Here is a 15,956-nt window from a genome sequence, read left to right on the forward strand (position 1 = left end):
GGTTTCGTACAATTTGATCCTCAGGAATTATGGGTTCTGTAGACCACAAAAAAGGTATTTTAGCATAGCAGATAACAAAAGGTACAGAGAAAAGAATGGCAAAGGCAGGGAGGAGTTCTTACCAGTGTGTCCGTGAAAGGATAGACCCCCAGGTGAATTCTTGTCCTTGTTGCCTCTTGTAAACGGAGTCCAGTTTGGTGGTAAGTGGCTCCAATGTACCAAGCACCTACCCCGACGGCACGAGGATGCCTAAGGTGCCAAGGCAGTCTCTAGTCCAGGACCGAAACCCTGTGCCCGCCGGCACGAGGACGCCTAAGGTGCCTAGGCAGTCTCTATTCCAGCAACCAAACCTGTGCCCACCAGCACGAGGACGCCTAAGACCCTAGTTGAGCCAGACAGAGGGTAGTAGATGAGGAGCAGAAGAACAGTATAGAAGAGGAATAGGACAACAGTAGAGTAGAGCCCCAGGAATGATGGAGAACAGGCAGAAGTATCAGGTAGCAAGCGGTCTTGAACCCACCCAAGTCCAGAATCAAGAATAAACTCACAATATCACAAAGCCAGGCAATCCAAGAACGATCCGAAGTCGAAAATATCCAAGAAAACATCAATACAAGGGCTATCCAGGCGCAAAATCCAAGAGAAGCAATCCGAGATCAAGGTACCGGTAAATCCAAGAGAAAAAACAAACGCTGCTGTCAAAACACGATCCGAAGCGCTGAGTGGAGGGCGAGGAGTTAAATAACGGACTTCCGGCAATACCCCGATCACGTGACTCGCTACGTAAGGAATCACGTGGGACATGCTGCGCCCATTGCCGTAATCGCCATGGCAACTTCCAAACAAAGCGTCCGTAAGGTGGTCTCAGACGAGCGCGTCTGCCCAAGTTGGCTCGTGGACAAAACACTGCTCACCTCCGTATTTTACCAGGTAAGCGTACCTGTTGCTGCCTGCAAGAAGATAGAGAAACGGGAAAACCGTTTTCTAACATGCCGGCGCAGGATGACCATGGAGCGCGGATCTCGTGACCATGTGGGCTTCGGTCACAGATTGGGACAGAATACACTCGCCTGCGCCAAGGGCTGGGGCAACCCCCTGTACGGGCCAGAGGCCAGGTGCCCTGAGATTTGTGCTCCCCGACCACGGCCTCAGATCAGACGTGGTGACCTGCTGAATTTAAGCATATTACTAAGCAGAGGAAAAGGAACTAACCAAGATTCCCTCAGTAAAGGCCAGTGAAAAGGGAAGAGCCTAGCGCCGAATCCCCATTCAGCAGCAGGCGTGGGAAATGTGGCGTACAGAAGACCGACTCCACGGCATCGCTCAGGGGGCTCAAGTCCTTCTAATCGAGTCTCCCCACGCGGATGGTGTTAGGCCGATAGCGGCCTCTTGCACACCGGGATCAGGTCTTCTTGTAGTCAGGTTCCTTGGGAATGCAGCCCAAAGCGTGTGGTAAACTCTAAGGCTAAATACGGGCGCGAGACTGGTGGCCAACAAGTACCATAAGGGAAAGTTGAAGAGAGTTCAAGAGGGTGTGAAACGGTTGAGCGGTAAACTGGTGGGGTCTGTGCAGTCCACCCACAGGATTCAACACGGCAGGCGGGTTGGTCACCTGGAACGGTGGAGGCCCTTGCAGGTCTGCGGCCCGGGCACATCCAGCCCCAGCAGGGCGCCTTTCCTCTGTATCGGTGCAACACGACCGGCTGGGAAGGCCCCAGGGGGCAGGTGGCTCTCTGCTCCAGCAGAGAGTGTTACAGCCCCCTGACAGCAGTTTTGCTGTGTCCACGGGGCTGAGGGAGATAGACCTCCACCAGGCCCTTATCCGGCAACTGTCCTGGGCCCTCTTGGGGGTTGCTAGAGTGGCCACGGGAGACGGGGCTCCCGATGTGACTGTGGTGGACTGCCCTCAATACGCCCTAACCACGTCGTGCTGCCGGGCGGGGAGGCCCACTAAGGGCGCCAGGAGTCTGAGGTGATGTCAGTTAACCACCCGACCTGTCTGGAAACACTGACTAAGAGTATAACGCCTGCCCGAGTCAGAGGGATGAATGAAACCCTGTGATGTAATGATGTTGAGGGCCAGTGCCCGGCGATTGCAGTGGCATCCTGTCGCGGTGGGCCCTCCACCGACCCGTCTCGCCCGCTCTGTCAGAGAGATGATGCATGAGCGTGTGTGATAGGACCCGAAAGATGGTGAACTCGGCCTGGTGGAGGTCCGTAGCGGTCCTGATGTGTAAATCGGTCATCCGACCTGGGTATAGGGGCAAAAGACAAATCGAATGATATAGTAGCTGATTCTCTCCGAAGTTTCACTCAGGATAGCTTGCGCACGGAAACCCCAGTTTTATCTAGCAAAGCGAATGATTAGAGGTCTTGGGGCCAAAATTATCTCAACCTGCTCTCACACTTTAAATGGGTATGAAGCCCGGCTTGCTGGCGTGGAGCCGGGTATTGTATGAAAGTGCTCAGTGGGCAACTTTTGGTAAGCAGAACAGGCGCTGCGGGATGAACCGCACCCGGGGTTAAGGCGCATGATGCAGATGCTCATGAGTCCCCAGAAACGGTGTTGGTTGATATAGACAGCAGGATGGTTGCCATGGTAGTCGGAATCCGCTAAGGAGTGTGTAACAACTCACCTGTCGAATCAACTAACCCTGAAAATGGATGGCCCTGGAGCATCAGGCCCATACCAGGCCGGCGTTGAGAGCCGCGGGGGCTAAGTTAGGCGAGTAGGAGGGCTGCTGCAGTACGCACAGAAGCCCGGGGCGAGGGCCCGCGTGGAGCCGCCACAGGTGCAGATCTTGGTTGTAGTAGCAAATATTAAAATGAGAACTTTGAAGGATGAAGTGGAGAAGGGTTCCATGTGAACAGAAGTTGAACATGGGTCAGTCAGTCCTAAGAGATGGGCGAGCGCCGTTCGGAAGGGATGGTCTATGGCCTCCATTGCCCTCAGCCGATCGACAGGAAGTCGGGTTCAGATCCCAGAACCCAGAGTGGCAGGGACGGGCGCCCTTGCGGCGTCCAGTGCGGTAATGCAAATGATCCCCACAGAGTTTTTTTTGTTTTTTTTAAAAACAATTTTTATTTTATATAACACACCAAACATTAAACATTACAATTCTTGGGACTTCCATCATCAGATTCAGCGTCAGAGTGTTACAATCATCATTGTCCAGTCCCATTCCCTCCCTCCCCCCTAACCTGAGCCAATATGTCCATGCCATCATCCTGTGATTTTTCAGGCGGGTTTATCGTCGTCTCTTTATCCGTTTCATCATCGCTCTGATCAGACTGTAGGGGCCACTCATGGTAGCCACCAGCTGCCTCCATTCAATTAGGGGTCCTACCTCCTCCTCCCCTCCCCTACAAACCGTGTCCCACCAAACAGCCGTTTCTGCCTCTGCCCATTTTAAGAGGTCAGCCCACCACAACTCTATCCTCGGCCTCTGGGCTGCCTTCCAGCACATTGCTATCCTTCGTTTGAAAATAGAAACACAAAAGGCAGACTGACTACCCCTCTCTCTAGGTCTGGCAACACAACAGGTACAGGTGCTGAGAAGCTGGCATATAAATCTACAGCTATTGTCTTTTAAGACAGACAGTTGGTATACAGAAACCGTAATACAAATATCAATAAATCTCTTTAATAGTTAAAAATAAAATTTCATAGAAAAATATACACTTAATAGGCTTGATCATATCTCACTCATTCCATTCATACCAATTCACTCATTCTGTGACATCCGGGTTCGGCAATTAACATTTTCTTAGCACATATTAGTTATTATTAATATGTATGACAATTGGAAAACACACAATTGGATTTTCTATAGGTCAACATATGTTTCGGCCCCTTTTCCATAGTCCCATCGTTGTCTACGATGGTCTAAATAGTCAGTGTTGGGCCATCTTCAGGACAGTGATGATTTAGTAAAAGCTTAACGTCTTCACCCTTTTTCCATATGAAAAGCCAAATCTATAAACATAAGTTAAAAACAAATTACAATGTATACTGGTCTGGTCTCTTTTAATTGATCTCACGATGATGGCTAGATAACTATGCCAGAGAATATGCACCTACCTCTGGCCGAGAACGTAGTTGTGGACCACGGAGAAGAAATAAGAAATTGGAGGGTATTTTCTGTATTACCCTAGTCTATGACCCTAATGAAAGGAGAAAAGACAACGCGGCAAATTACTCCCTTGTAAGTTTAATATATTGCTATATAGCTGCAGAGCATTTTGTTTTAAATTTGCATTGCGGAGCAACCTAACAGATACCTTTTCGCAAGTGGGTGGAGCTTCAAATCTCTTTATCTCCATCTCATTTCATGGGCAAGTTTCAAGAGGGACTTGCTTCCTTCGACACTTGAACACGTAGTGTCTGTAAAAGAGAGGTGTTCAATAAATTACCTTACTCAAGTATAATTTCAACCACGTTGCGTTGAAAAGAAATTCTCATTTAAATGTGGTGGGAATGCATGGGCTAGTCACAGGGCTACACTCACTATCAGAGCTAAGATCTAAATCAGGAGAAAGACATGTTAGTGTTTGTGTCTATCTATCACAAGGCAGCCTAGAGCATCAGTTGCCTGTTAAACAACGCGGATTAACTTGGACGCTACGTGTAATGTAACTGGTAGTGCTGACGCACATACCCGGCGGTTCTCTTTGCTGCATAGCGGAGTCTGTGCATGGACTTCTAATCGCGACTCTGTAAAAGAGTACTGTTCCTCACTTTTATGGTTCATTGGAACGAAACAGCAGGGTAGCTCGGGTAGCGTCTGCTGACTTGTGAGTGAGTTGCATGGACTTCTGTTCGCAGCTTTATGAACGAGCGCTGTTCCTCACCTTTATAGTTAGTTGGGACGAAGCAGCGAGGTTGCTCGAGCGGCGTCTGCTGACTTGTAAGTGAGTCGCGTTAGAGAAGGGGAGGGGCTGAGGCTATTTAAAGATCACGTGTTGCCAAAGAAAACGTGCAACTACGCGGTGCTGACAAAGCGAGTTATTTGTAGGTTACGTTTCCCAGCAAGCCTGGAACGAACCATGGACGCTTACGGGGACTACAATAAAACTTGTCTTTCAACAGGTGTCTTAATTTTAAATAGCAGGAGCTACACAGTGTCTTTGAGATAATGAATCGACTTCGCAATAATCTCACTTATGACAAATGAGTGCATCGTAATTGTGTAAGATCACAGACAAGAGTGTTTTGTGGTTACAATTGTCAGAAGAACGACAGCACGATATAATGTAAAATAAGCCGTATAGGTTTATTTTATTTACTGATGTATCACCGCATATTACGAAATGAAAACCAGGGTCCCAATGCCCTTTGGTATAAGTGTCATATTAATATATTATGAGTATATCCCCTCGCACTGCTGTGGAAATAGTGGACTCAAAATTGGAGCTATTCAGAGAAAAGCACTCCATTCAATGGCTATATTTAGTCCATTTTTGGACTGTTTTCAGATTGTAGATCCATTTTTGTTCCGCTTGGGTCAGGATTTTATCTTTGTCCCCATTGCGGCGAGAGATTTGTATAACTTGAATGACACACCAGAGAAAATCTGTGCATTTGTGTTGTTTGTTGGCAAAATGGGCCACTAGTGGTTTATTTTCAACTGCGTTACGAATGCAGGATTTGTGCTCATTTATCCGTTGGCGGACTGGTCGTTTGGTTTTGCCTATATATACCATATCGCATGGACATATAATGGCATATACCACCCATGGTGTGAGACAGTTAGTGAACTCTTTCAGCTGGATAGTATGGTGACATAAAGTGATTTGTTTCAGAGTGGTTGTCTGTGCACAAACGGAACAATGTCCGCACCGATGATGGCCAGTTAAAGGCGGTAGGCCCCACAATGTTGTTTGTGCAAATTTCTTGGATTTAACGGGTAGGTACGAGTGTACCAAATTATCTTTAATGTTGGATTGCCTTTTAAATGCAAACCTTGGAGTTGAAGGGGTAAAGTCTTCTGTGTAGATCATCTTCCAATGTTTACGTATGATCTTTCTGAAGGTGTTGCTGATCGGACTATAAGTACTTACACAGGTGATCTTATCTTCTTGGTGTTTTGGTGCAGGTTCTAACGTACTCGAGCGATTTATGTGCAACACACGTTTGTATGCTCGTTGTATCGTTTTGTGGGGGTAGCCTCTCTCTTTAAGTCTCGACTTCAGACTTTTGGCATGTATTTTGTATTGTTGTACATCTGTACAGTTTCTGCGGATGCGCAGGAACTGACCATAAGGTAAACCCTCTTTTAAGCTAAGCGGATGAAAGCTAGTGTAGTTCAACAGAGTATTTTTGTCAGTGGGTTTTCTATAGAGAACTGTTTCAATAGAGCCTCCTGTAGTTTTTTGAATTTCCAAATCTAAAAACGGTATTTTGTTAGGATCAATATGAATTGTAAATTGAATGTGAGAATTTTGAAGGTTCAACCACTGATGAAACAGGGTTAGTTGCTCTAGGGTGCCACTCCAGATTAGGCAGATATCGTCAATGTATCGTAACCAATTTTTAATGAGATTTTGAAAAGGATTGCGAGAGCTGTAGATGGATTGTTGTTCTAAATTATCCATGTACAGATTTGCCAGGTCTGGAGCAAAAGTGGCTCCCATACTTGTTCCTTTCAGCTGATTGAAAAACCGATCTTTGTATAGAAAAAAGTTTTCGGTGAGAGCTAACCTAATACATTCCAAAATGAATGCAGTCGGAACTTGGTGTAGGGTTTCAGTGCGTCTCTCTAGATATTCAGCCATCACCTTGAGACAATCATCTTGTGGGATGCTGGTATATAAGCTCACCACATCTAGAGTTACTAGGATATCTGTTGGATCTAGATGAATCGTTTCTAGTATTTTGATCATACTCGTAGTATCTTTCACATACGATTTCATTTTAGAAACAAAAGGTCTCAGAAACCAGTCAGAGTACATTGATAGGGGTTCTAAGATAGAATTAATGGCTGCTACGATTGGTCTGCCGGGGGGTTGTGTTTCATGCTTGTGGATTTTGGGGAGTAGATAGAACACCGGGATGGTGGGATGTTGATTCACCTGAAATTCTCGTTCTTCGGAGTCTATCCAAATTTCTTCCAGGGCGTATTTCATAAGACTGTTAATTTCTTCTTGTAGTCGGGGGGTGGGGTCAGCATGGAAGTTCTCTATATGAAGATCTGTCATTCAGATGTTTCATTATTTCGATCTCGTAGAGTTCTTTGGTCCACAGCACTATGCCTCCACCTTTGTCCGCTGGTTTAATTATGAGATTCTCATTTGTTTTTAAAGCTTTGAGTGCTTCTCTTTCTGCCTTTGATAGGTTGTTCTTTGAAGTGTATATTTTTCTATGAAATTTTATTTTTAACTATTAAAGAGATTTATTGATATTTGTATTACGGTTTCTGTATACCAACTGTCTCTCTTAAAAGACAATAGCTGTAGATTTATATGCCAGCTTCTCAGCACCTGTACCTGTTGTGTTGCCAGACCTAGAGAGAGGGGTAGTCAGTCTGCCTTTTGTGTTTCTATTCCCCTTCACTCTCCCTGTTTACAGACCTGACCCCCCGAAAACAAAAAATTTGGGAGTACCCACTATTATACCTATCCTTCGTTTGGCCAGGACATATGCTAGATCTTTCATTTTGCTTATGTGCCTTAAGTTACGTGGCCTAGGGAATCCCCCCAGCATGCATGCCCAGGCCAACTCCACCTCCAGTGTAATACCGGTTCCTGCTAAGCGTGTCTTCACTTCTTGCCAAAACCACCCCACCTCAGGGCAGGCCCAAAACATGTGGAGTAGCCCAGCCTCCTCCACCCCACACCTAGGGCATTTCTGAGTCGTATGGCCACCAAACCTAGCGATCTTACTGGGGGTGAGATATGCTCTATGTGTGACATATAGTTGGATCTGCTGGAGCCTTGCGTTCCGGGACACTTTTTTATGATATCTTTGGGCTCTTTTCCAGAGCCCATCCGACATAGGCTCTCCCACCTCATCCTCCCAAAGTTGTCTCAGTTGGGTCAGGTCCTTCCCCACCTTGGACCCCAACAGCTCGTATATGCGGGAAATCTCATGCCCACCCTCTGAAATATCATATATAGCCTCCATGGTGGCATCCGGTTGTCCGGTGAGCACCTCTGTTGGCCACTTCGCTCGTACTCTCTTGACAATTCTGGTGTAAATTATGTACTGCCCTTTATGCACCCCAGTATCTTCGATCAGGTTTGGGAACTCTAATGCCTCCCCTTCCAGCCATATGTCTCCCAGGGTGGCCAGGCCCACTGGTTCCCAGTACTTGCGGACCCCTTGCGTCAGCTGGGGATCCTCTCCACATAGTGCTGCAAGCGGCACCTGCATAGAGTACGGAACCGGGTGTCCCGCAATCTGCCACGTTCTGTGCCATATCTCCCATCCCAGTACCAGCAGCCCGCCATCCCCCGGACCCTCGACTTGGACAGCCACACCACTTCTTTGAGGAAGAAGGGGAGCGGTTCCCGTCTCCTCGTCAGACAGCCATCTTGTTACATACTGCAGCTGCCCTGCCAGATAGTATAGCTCAAAATTTGGCAGGTTGATACCTCCCCTATCACGCGAGTTCTGTAGTTTCCAGAGGGCCACCCTGTTCCTGGAGTTGCCCCAGATGAAGCCCCTACACAGGCTATGGAGGCTAGCGAAAAAGCGCCTCGGGATCCCATGCGGGATGTTAACAAAGAAATGCAACAGTCTGGGCAAAACTACAGTTTTTAGCAGAGCAGCCCTCCCCACCATAGCCAGGGGTAACCTGGACCAGAATCCCATGCTGTTCTTAATTCCTTCTACTGCTTTAACCGTGTTGCGTGCATGTTCTTCTTCTGCCGTATGGTACATGTCAATTCCGAGATATCGGAACGACTTTGTGTGCCAGGGTATCGGCAACACTGGCAGACTCCCGGGCAAGACAAGCTTGTATCTCCCCAGAGGGAACACGCTAGACTTTTTGGGGTTAACCGCTATGCCAGAGAGAACGGCAAATTGCTCCATCATGTCTAGAATATATTCCATGTTCTCTTCTGGGTAGAGTAAATTTAATAGTATGTTGTCCGCATATAAAGAAACCAGGTGCATGCCACCCGCAGTGCGAATACCTATTGCTGGCTCAGGCAGGTGGCCAATGGCTCCAGTGCCAATATGTATAACATGGGCGACCACGGGCAGCCCTGTCTAGTGCCTCTGCTTAGTTGCCATTTGTCCGAAATGATAGCACCCGTTTTGACCCTGGCCATCGGGGAGCTGTATAACATTGTCACCCACCTGAGGTACCCCGGTCACATTCCATAGCCCTCTAAGGTCGCGATCAACCAGGGCCTTCTCACTCGTCGAAGGCCTTGACCGCGTCTAGTGAAACTATTGCCAGTTCACATGGGTCATTTTTTGTCTGGTCAAGGATGTGATGCAGTCCTCTGAGATTATCAGTTATGTTCCTGTCCGGGACATAGCCCGTTTGGTCGGCGTGTATCAGTTTACCAATGACAGCCTTAAGCCTATTTGCCAGTACAGCAGTGAGGATTTTACTATCCTGATTGAGCATCGATAAGGGCCTGTACGACCCACAATCAGTGCTAGGCTTGCCCGGCTTCAGAAGCGGGATAATCACCGCCTCTCGCATGGTCTCTGGTAGCCTGCCTTGCTCATACGACTCGTTAAGCATGGCCAGCAGCGGGAGAAGCAACTCTTGTTTATAGGTTTTATAAAATTCACTTGGAAGCCCATCGGACCCGGGGGCCTTACAGGTGGGCAAGTAGCGAACCACTAGTTCGAGTTTTTCCATCGTAATAGGGGCATCTAGGTCTGCGCGTTCTGCCTCATCTAAGGTGGGTAGGCCCATGTCCTCCAATGTTACCCGAATTTCGTGGTCTCTAGGGCCACCTGGGTCCCCATAAAGATGTTTATAGAATCTCAGGAACTCCTCATTCACCCCCTCCTGGGTATTCTGAGTCCACCCTCCCTTGCCTTTAATTTCCCTGATCACTGTTCGCGGCGTCTCACTCTTGTATAGCCAGGCCAGCAACCTGCCCGGCTTATCTCCCCCTGCGTGCTGTCTCTCCGCGTATTTCTTATAGCTTAGTTTACATAACCTGTCCCAGCAGTCCCCACTGGCCTGTTGTAATTGCCTTATCCTGTCTCTGTCCTCATCAGCGGTGCCTTCCGTACGCATCCTGCCCTCCAACTCCTCCTCAATTCCCTTCAACTCCTGCTCTATGCCCCCCTGGAACCCACTAGACTTCGAAATGGCAACCCCCCACAAAACCACCTTAAACACCTCCAAAACAGTTCCCATAGAGCTTACACTACCAGTATTTATCTCGAAGTACTCAGTGATCGCCTCTCTTAAATCCTCCCTGAATCCCGAGTCCTGCAGAGCCTCGGCTCTGAGTTTCCAAGTGGGAATCCGTGCCCTGGGAGGTTGATGCCGCCACTCCAGGACCAGGGGGGAGTGGTCCGAAAGCACCCTAGCTTTGTATTCCGCACCTTCCATCTCTCCTGCCAACTCCGTGGAGGCGAACACATAGTCTAATCTTGTATGAAGGGCGTGTGGTGCCGTATAGTGCGAGTATTGTCTATCCACTGGATGAAACTGCCTCCAGACATCCACTAGGTCAAAGTCCCTCAGGAGGGCCTGTAGCACCTTTCCTGCTGGGGTTGGTTTGTCTATCTTACTATCCGATCGGTCAACATTAGGGTTAAGTACACAGTTAAAATCACCTCCCCAAATAATCCCACCACCCAGCAGAGGGCCGACTCTACCGTACAGGGTCCTAAAGTAAGCCGCTCTGTCCTGGTTAGGGGCATATAAATTTACAATACACATGTCTCGGTTTTCCAATATACCCTTCACAACAATCAATCTGCCATCTGGGTCACCCGTGACCTGAAGCGGCTGAAATGGCACCTGCGGCGCCACCCAGATGATAACTCCTCTAGCGTAGGCCGAGTATGTGGATCCCACCAGGCACCCCCTCCACTTCTTCTTAACCACCTCCAATATCTCCCTAGTGAGGTGGGTCTCTTGCAATAATGCTATGTCGGTCCTCCTCCTTTTCAGATACATCATCACCTTGTTACGTTTCAGATAGCTCTTGAGGCCCCTGACATTCCAGGTAACTACTCTAAGGCACCCTGGCGCCATCACCATGATATCCTGCACTCCTTCCCTGCCTCTTATCCCGCCTGTTAAGGGTCACATTTTGGCTCAATACCCTTTCCCTCCCATCAAACTTCCCTCCAACCCCCTTCCCAACTCCCCATTCCCCAAACTCCCCATTCCCCAACTTCAAACCACTGCACACCCCCCCCCCTTCGTCTACCCCAACCCCAACAAGTGCCCAGCTCCATCCCTGGATCTCAGACCCCCACGCGTTTGGTTCTGCCCTAAAAGGCCCCGGCCCAGAACCCAGCAGGGTGTCAACGAACTACCAGTGACCTAACTAAACTATTCGCTATGGGGTTGTGAGGTCATGCTCCGTATAGCTCCTATATCTATATCAAGGTTTCCAGTGCCACCGTATCATATTTATAAAATTGTAGCTCTGAACACACTCCTCTGCGGGTATATGCAATGCTATATTCAAGTCCCATTGTCATGAGCTGCAGCACCTAGGGCGCTTTACCGACGCATGTTACTTATCTCCACCTTCTGCTCCCTGGATGTCCGGTTCCTGGGGACAGCTCTGCGCATCTAACCAGCCCATGGCATCCTCTGGGGTGTCAAAAAACAAGGTTCTGCTCTTGTAGAAAACCTTCAGTTTTGCTGGATAAAGCAGCATGTACCTATGGCCCGCATCCCGCAATCTTCTTTTAACGGGCCCAAAGTTCATGCAACTGCGCTGTACTTGCAAGGTATAATCCGGGTATGCCGTTATGTTCGCAGCACCTCTTTGTATCGTGCCGCCCTTCCGAAAGTGTTCAAGGATTTTTTCCCAGTAGTTTAGGATCTTCGCTATCACCGGCCTGGGGGTGTTCCCCGGCAGTGGCTTCCTCATCAGGGCCCTGTGTGCCCTCTCTACAGCGAACCCCTAGGACAGGGCTCCCCCGGTTATCTCCTGTAATAGCATAGACTCGATGTATTCCGTAGGGTTAGTTCCCTCAGCTCCTTCCGACAATGCGAATATTGTTCCTTCGGGCGCGCCCCTCCGCCTCTTCCGCCTTGCTCTCCAGATTGCCCACACATTGTACCAAGGCGTGAAGTTCAGATTTATGGGCAGCACAGGCTGCTGTGTTCGGGGCCACCTCTTTTTCCAGGTCCTCCGTGCGCTCAGCCAACAATCGTACGTCTTGCCGGAGAAGATTTACGTCCTCCTGCACCGCTCCAACTTTGAGCTCAAGTGCAGCTTTCAATTCACTGATTGCCAGGCCCAGTTTGGTCTCCAAGGCCACTTTCAGGTCAGCAATCGCCGCAAGTACCTCCTGGTTGCCCATAATGTCTGGGCCCCCAGCGGGGGTCCTGTCTTTCTTCCTGGCACCTTCAGCACCTGGTGGTGTTTTGGCAAAATCGTCCAGTGTGGGCTGCTTGCCTTTCTGTCTGATGGGTTTGTAAAGTGAGTCAGCCCCAAAACGTGCTGTCCTCTTTTAGAACGTGCTAAGTTGCCCAAAATGTCTAGGCCCGGCCTGATCGTTTGAGGGGTGTCCTCCAGCGACCTCCCCTATTTCTAGAATGGACTGTGTCCTCCCACGTACCCATGTGGGTTCATTCCTCCTTCACAGGATTAAGGACCCTGCCCCAGTCGATCTGGCTCCCCAGGCTGTCTGCCTGGCGCTGGTGTGGCTCTGCGGGCTTCGGTGGCCACTCTTGCCGGTCCCCACTTTCATGGGGCAACCCCGTACACCTTCATCTGCAGTTACCTCTTGCGGCCACCTCGGGCACGTTGTGTGAGTCTCTTTGTTCCCACTTCAGACGGCTGCAAGTGTCTGTGTTTCTGTCTATGCCTGTCTGTGCCCCTCGGGTGGCTGGATCAGCATTCGTAAATCAATCATAGGCATGTCTTGTGCTTCGTTGTGCTATTGTGTTTACTAGCCTCCACAGGATGGTTTAGTGGAGTTTGTTGCAGGTTGGGTTGCAGATGTGTGCCTGCGCCTCTTCGTCTCACGGTGCGGCGCTGGGTTTATTGTGTCATGGGCATTTCAGCTTATCATCAGCTGTCTGTGAGCAGCTACGGTGCTCTTTTCTCTCCTCCCGTCACCTCGTTAAAGGAGACGGACGCTCCCAGCGTCGCCTCCCTCTGAGTGATCCGCTTGGTGCACAGCGTACCGGGCAGCTCCCCGCGTCTATATACACGCGCGCATTGGCGCAATTTTGAATGCGCTATCCAAGCTCTGCATCGCAGCCCATTCAAAGAATTGCTTGGCAACGTGATAGTTAGTTCAATATAAGTCAGTAGTGCTCTGGTCGCCACCAGTTCATTCTAGTTACTGGTTCCACATTCCACCATGCAATAGTTCCATGTTTGCAGGGTCAGCGCTGTGCATGACCCTGCCCTGTGCTACAATTGCAAGATCAACTCCCTTGTCCCCGGTGGATGCGTGAACTTATACACGTTGCAAAGGGTAATATGATTAAGCTGACATCTGTTTTGCTAGGAGCTGCTATCACATCTAATCAGGGTCCCCCTGTGTGCCTCTGTCAGGTCTCAGGCAACCCTTAGGCTGTGCTCGGCTTTATTATCAGTGAAACTTGATTGCATCCGTTTCAGGGTCTTCTGTGTGGCACTCCGTATACTAAACTGGCCCTGTACCTCCGTCCGGATGGCCGCAACACGGAGCCTGCAGCCGTGGGCACCATGCGCGACCCGAAAGGCTGCCCCGTCATAGGCCTGACTAATGGCCAAGTCTCCACTACTGCTGCAAGCAAACCCGCCCATAATGCTTGGACGGCTCACACGCCGTCACTCCGCTACAGCTGCTTGTGGGCACACCGGTGCCTCGTATGTGTTGCGCATACACTGCCGAGTATTGCAGTGTATATTGTACTGGGTATTATTCGTGGGTGAGCAGCCTCGTAGTCTATCACGCATACACGTGGACTGCTTGGGGTTCCAGTCCCATTTCGTCGCGCACCGGGCATGCACTTTTCAATCACGGCACTGTTCGTTTGCCATTTTACTCCGACGTCGGGCTTCTCCCCCGGGTCCCGCGCTGTGGCCACAGAGGGTCTTCACAGCTCCACTCTACTCACGGACCCTTCTGGCAGACCCGATCTGAGCGCAGCTCGCTCTCCTACAACGGGCTGCTCGCGAGTCAGTTGTCCTCCACATCTCTTGGTTGTTGGCGGATCACCATTTTGGATTCCTCACAAGCGCACCGCCACAAAATTCTTATGGCTGATTTCGCTCGCATCCCAGCGCTGATCCTCACCATCTCCAGCTCTGGTTGGGCAGTGTTAGTTCATGAACTCGGGCAAACGATGTATTCAGACCAGGATGGTTTCAATGTGTCACATTTTCCCGGATCATTTCAGGATCATCAGGAGCCTCCTTGGAAACACGTCCTCCTACATGGCTCTGTAGCCACGCCCCCAGCCGCACAGAGTTCTTTTCTTTGTGAAGGGCAGGGCACCCTGGAATGGGTTTGCCCCGAGAAAGGGGTCCGAGCTTTGCAAAGCGTTGCTGTTCCGGTGGCGTCCGGTGAGCTCCCGCTGGTCCTTAAAAATCTGGGTGAGATTTTGTAAATCTCGCGCCAGGCCGTACCCATATCCGCAGCATGTCTCCAAGGCGGACCACCTCTGGCATGTCAGAACAATGTAGGTACGGGAAGTCAGCAAGTTAGATCCGTAACTTCGGGAAAAGGATTGGCTCTAAGGGCTGGGTCGGTCGGGCTGGGGCGCGAAGCAGGGCTGGGTGTGCACCATGGCTGGATGAGGCGTCTTCCCCCCGCCCCCCGGGGGCGGCTCTGCCTCTGGATGCGAGCCGGGCCCTTCCTGGGGATCACCCCAGCTGCAGTGTTCGCCAATCTCCCCCCTCTGGGGGTTCAGGGCCGGCATTCTGCCTCGGCCGACACCTAGCAGCTGACTTGGAACTGGTGCGGACAATGGGAATCTGACTGTTTAATTAAAACAAAGCATTGCGAAGGCCCGTGGAGGGTGTTGACGCAATGTGATTTCTGCCAAGTGCTCTGAATGTCAAAGTGAAGAAATTCAATGAAGCGTGGGTAAACGGCTGGGGTAACTATGACCTTTAAGGTAGCCACATGCCTCGTCATCTAATTAGTGATATGCATGAATGGATGAATGAGATTCCCACTGTCCCTATCTACTATCTAGCGAAACCACAGCCAAGGGAACAAGCTTGGCAGAATCGCCGGGGAAAGAAGACCCGGTTGAGTTTGACTCTATTCTGGCACTGTGAAGAGACTTGAGGTAGGATAAGTGGGAGGCCCTCGGGCCGCTGGTGAAATACCACTACTCTTATTGTTTTTCCACTTACCCGGTGAGGCGGGGGGCGAGCCCCGTAGGGCTCTCGCTTCTTGCTCCAAGCATCCGGCACCTGCCGGGCACGACCCGCTCCGGGGACAGTGGCAGGTGGGGAGTTTGACTGGGGTGGTACACCCTGTCCAAGGATAACGCAGGTGTCCTAAGGCAAACTCAAGGAGGACAGAAACCTCCCACGGAGCAGAAGGGCAAAAGCTAGCTTGATCTCGATTTTTCAGTATGAATACAGACCGTGAAAGCAGGGCTTCACGATCCTGCTGACTTTTTGGGTTTCAAGCAGGAGGTATCAGAAAGGTTACCACAGGGATAACTGGCTTGTTGTGGCCAAGCCTTCATAGTGACGTCGCTTTTTGATCCTTCGATGTCGACTCTTCCTATCATTGTGAAACAGAATTCACCAAGCAACGGATTGTTCACCCACTAATAGGGAACGTGAGGTGGATTTAGACCGTCGTGAGACAGGTTAGTTTTACCCTACTGATG

General features: G+C 49.9%; 1 long non-coding RNA gene across 1 annotated transcript in view; it reads right to left on the reverse strand.

Moving 5' to 3' along the window:
- Positions 1–15,956, reverse strand: part of LOC138503342 (uncharacterized) — a 249,913-nt gene that overhangs the window by 29,335 nt on the left and 204,622 nt on the right. The gene's annotated exons all lie outside the window — the stretch shown is intronic.

This window comes from Ambystoma mexicanum, chromosome 11 (genome assembly GCF_040938575.1).
Source record: "Ambystoma mexicanum isolate Mex_15411 chromosome 11, UKY_AmexF1_1, whole genome shotgun sequence".
Taxonomy (NCBI): domain Eukaryota; kingdom Metazoa; phylum Chordata; class Amphibia; order Caudata; family Ambystomatidae; genus Ambystoma; species Ambystoma mexicanum.